This window comes from Bos mutus, chromosome 5 (genome assembly GCF_027580195.1).
Source record: "Bos mutus isolate GX-2022 chromosome 5, NWIPB_WYAK_1.1, whole genome shotgun sequence".
Taxonomy (NCBI): Eukaryota; Metazoa; Chordata; class Mammalia; order Artiodactyla; family Bovidae; genus Bos; species Bos mutus.
This window is the reverse complement of record NC_091621.1, coordinates 45463408-45468194: the sequence shown is the minus strand read 5'-3', so window position 1 is coordinate 45468194 and position 4787 is coordinate 45463408.

Here is a 4787-nt window from a genome sequence, read left to right as displayed (position 1 = left end):
TCGTAAAGCAGCGCGAGGAGGTGACGCGGCATCCGACGGGAAGACCTGCGCGACATGTGGCCAAAGGGGTGGGGCCTGCGCTGTCGCGAAACCCCTCACGCTTTACGTAGGGCGACGTGCGGACGAGGGGCAGGTCTGAGCCTGGGGCGGGGTCTCCTGATCCGCAGACTTCCTGCCTGTGCGGTAAACGGAAGGGGTGGCGCGGCGCTGTCAAGTTCCACCTCTCTGGCACCGATTGGAGGCGGGCTGGAATCCAGAATGGGCGTGCCACAATTGGTTTCCTGAGAAGATTCTGAGTTTCTTTGTAAATCGCTTTTTGTTAAAGCAAAATAAACCACCATTCTGCTTCAGGATGGTTTTAATTGGGGATGTTTAGAAGGAAAAGAAAGTAACATTCATCACTTACTTGCCACGATCTTTTACTAAAAGTCTTTTAATCCTTCGTTTTGCAAACTAAATTCAGTCAAACTCAGGCCCTTAGGATTTCACAGTCTAATGCTGTCTGCGCTTCCTCTTGTTGCCAGGTCTTGTCAGACTCCTTGGGACCCGGTGGACTGTAGCCCGCCAGTCTCCTCTGTCCATGGAATTTCCCAGGCAAGAATATTGGAGTAGGTTGACATTTCCTTCTCCAAGGGATCTTCCCCATCCAGGGATGGAATCCACGTCTCCTGCATGGGAAGAACGATCTTTTACCAATAAGCCACCAGGGAAACCCCATAGGTAGTAGTTCATTCAATGAAAATTTGCTTTGCGCTCCTGCCATGTGTCAGGCGCTTTTATTGGCATTTTGGGTACAACCGGAGAACAAAACTGCTCCAAAGCATGTTATATAGTTCAGTGAGGGAAAGACAGACAATAAGCAGTAATTAAATGAAATATTAGAAATGTTAAGCACTCTACAGGTAATTAAGGTAATTTGATAAAACTGATTTTGTGCAACTTAAATTGCATGGTCAGGGAAGGCCTCTGAGGAAGTGACATGTAAACTGAGATCTCAGTCGGAGAAGCCAGTGGCAACCCACTCCAGTGCTCTTGCCTGGAAAATCCCATGGACGGAGGAGCCTGTTAGGCTGCAGTCCACAGGGTCACTAAGAGTCGGACACGACTGAGTGACTTCACTTTGACTTTTCACTTTCATGCATTGGAGATCAGATCAGATCAGATCAGTCGCTCAGTCGTGTCCGACTCTTTGCAACCCCATGAATCACAGCACGCCAGGCCTCCCTGTCCATCACCAACTCCTGGAGTTCACTCAGACTCACGTCCATCGAGTCAGTGATGCCATCCAGCCATCTCATCCTCTGTCTTCCCCTTCTCCTCCTGCTCCCAATCCCTCCCAGCATCAGAGTCTTTTCCAATGAGTCAGCTCTTCGAAGGAGGTGGCCAAAGGACTGGAGTTTCAGCTTCAGCGTCATTCTTTCCAAAGAAATCCCAGGGCTGATCTCCTTCAGAATGGACTGGTTGGATCTCCTTGCAGTCCAAGGGACTCTCAAGAGTCTTCTCCAACGCCACAGTTCAAAAGCATCAATTCTTTGGCATTCAGCCTTCTTCACAGTCCAACTCTCACATCCATACATGACCACAGGAAAAACCATAGCCTTGACTAGACGGACCTTTGTTGGCAAAGTAATGTCTCTGCTTTTGAATATGCTATCTGGGTTGGTCATAACTTTCCTTCCAAGGAGTAAACGTCTTTTAATTGGAGAAGGCAATGGCAACCCACTCCAGTGTTCTTGCCCGGAGAATCCCAAGGATGGCAGAGCCTGGTGGGCTGCCGTCTATGGGGTCTCACAGAGTCAGACACGACTGAAGTGACTTAGCAGCAGCAGTTAGAGAGAGCCAACCCCCTGAAGAACTAGATCAAATGCTCCAGGACAGGAACATGTTGGCAAATTTGAGTCTGAGTTTGGTGAGGGAGGGGGGAAAAGTGGTAAAAGATGAGGTTTGAGAAATATGTTGGGGTTGGATCATGTGAGGTTTAGGTGTTTGTGTAGGTCTGTGAATCAGGTTTAGGAGTTTGGATTTTATTCCAAATGGATTGGGAAAGCGTGGAAAGATTTTATGCAGGGGAGTGTGAGGACTTGAAATAGTTTTGTAAAGGGTTACTTGGTATCTTGATGTGGGTGATGGTTACATAAGTGTATATTTATATACATCAGATTGTACACTCAAGAATTGTGCACTTAGTGTATAGACGTCACACTTTAAACAACAGTGATGACAACAACAGGATTACTCAGTTTACTGAGTGGAGAGTGGGTTATACACCTGCACTAATGGAAGAGAAAGATCAGTTAAAAGGTTCTTGGTGCCGGGACCTCATAATGTCTTCATGGACCGTAGGCACTTTTGCCTTCATAGGCCCTTTCTCCTTTAAAACAGTGTTGAAATTATTCACTGCACTGGGTCTTCCTTGCGGCGTGTAGGCTTTCTCTAGTTGCAGCACACGGTAGCTTCTCTTGTTGCAGAGCATGGGCTGAATTGCCCCATGGCATGTGGGCTTTTAGTTCCCCAACCAGGGATTGAACCTGTGCCCCCTACATTGGAAGGAGGATTCTTAGCCACGGGACCATCAGGGAAGTCCTAATATTAAAATTTGTATTTTATGATTGTCCTGGTATAAAAACCAGCATATTGATAAAATACATTTTCTTTGACCTAAATGTTTATTTTTTCTTATGATTTAAAAATTAGCTAAAATGTTTTTGTGGGGCCCTTAAAGTATGGTGGTATCCAGGCACTGTGTCTGCTATGCCTGCTGAATAAGCAACCCTGGCTGCTGTCATCCTGGTGAGAGAAGCTGGTGCTTTAGACATGAGTGTAGAGATGGAAAGAGATGGATTCAGGTCTTGGAAGTGGACTAGATGTAAAAGGGCACAGGAGAAGGAACTCTCCCAAGTTTTTGGCATGAACACTTAGGTGATGCCATGCATTTATAGTCTCTTTTCTCAGAAAGTTGTTAGAGAATCCTGTAAAGAAGAGAGCCTGAATTCTGCTGTTGACTTTACTCAAACCACTGACTGGTCATTGAAGCATGAAAGCATGAACAGTTCAGCTGAGGAAAGCAAAAAAAGAATTGAACTGAGATCTGAGCTGATATCTCCATCATGTGAGAAAGAGAGTTGGTAGTTTGGGTCCAACCAGTTTAATCGCTTGCTAAAATGAAAACATAAACATTTTTGGAGGATACGTTTGTTCCCTGTTCCTCCTGTAGGAAATTTCCACAAATTTAGTGGCTTAAAAAGCAAATTTATTCTTTTATGAGTCTGGGTCAGAAGCCTGAAATAGGTTTCACTGAGCCTGAAATAGGTTTCATTGCCAACAATGAAAGTGTTGGCAAGACTGCATTCCTTCTGGAGGTTCTATGGGAGATTCTGTTTCCTTGCCTTTTCCACCTTCTGTATAACTGGCCATGTTCCTTGGCTCATGGTCCGCTTCCTCTGTTTTCAAAGCCAGAAATGTTGGGTTGAGTCCTTCTTGTATTGATCAGTTTGATTTTCACTTTTCTTTCTGCCACCCTCTTTTACTTTTAAGGACCCCTGTGATACAATTGGGCCCACCTGGACAATCCAGTATAGTCTTCTTATTTTAAGGTCTTCCAGTGTGCCACCATAATTCCATCTGCAGCCGTAATTCCCTTTTGCTAGATAATACAACATATTCACAGGTTCCAGAGGTTTGGATGTGCACATCTATTTGTTTGACTGCACTGGGTTTTAGTTGCAGCTGGAGGAATCTTTGAGTTTTGGGAACTCTTAGCTGTGGCATGCCTCAGAAGGATATAACAGAATCTAGAGTCTTCAAAACATAATATACCTGATGTACATGAATCAGAGTTGTTCAACATGTGAGGAAAATGGAAAATGTGACGACAAGACAACAGAGACCAACCCTGAGATGAGCCAGATGTTGAAGTGATCAGACAAGGACTTTAATGCAGCTATTATAACAGTGTTCAATGAGTTAAAGTAAAATATCCTTGTAATGAATGAATAGGGAGGAAATTTCAGCAGAGACTTAGAAAATATGAAAAGAACCAAGAGGACATTTTAGAATAAAAAATACAATGTCTGAAATAAATTTCATGGATGACATTACAAGCAGAATAGAGATAATAGGAAAGAGTCTCTATACTTGAAGGTAGATCAATAGAAATGATCAAATCTGAAGAGAGGGAAAAAAGACTGGAGAAAAAAGTAAACAGACTCTCTGGGACCTGTGGAGAATATTAAAAAATAGAGCATGTTATTGAAGTCTCAAAAGGAGAGGAGAGAGTTGGGGTAGAAAATATTTGAAGAAATAGTACCCCTAAACTTTCCACACTTGGTTAAGATTCAGGAAGCTCAGCAAACCCTAAATAATATAAAGAAAACCGCATTGGCGTGTCATAGTTGAAATGCTGAACACACACCAATGATAACAGAAAAATCCTGAAAGCATTCAGGAAAAAGTGACATTTGTGCAGGGGATTTGAATGGCCATGGGCTTTCCATGAACTATAGAGGTCTAAAAACAGAGAAACAAGATTCCTAGCATGCCAGAAGAATAAAGCTGAGAAGAAATGACACCAGAGGAAATTCAGATCTTCAGGAAAGAATGGAGAGTTTCAGAAATAGTAAACTGATGCATAAAGAAGACTTTTTTCCCTTTTAATGTCTTTGAAATTCATCTGATTGTTAAAAGCAAAAGCAAATTTTAGAATATTGTCTTGTGGGATTTGTAATGTATTTAGGTGTAATGTGTGTATTATTTACAACTATAGTGTAAAGGATGATGGTTCTTCTGTC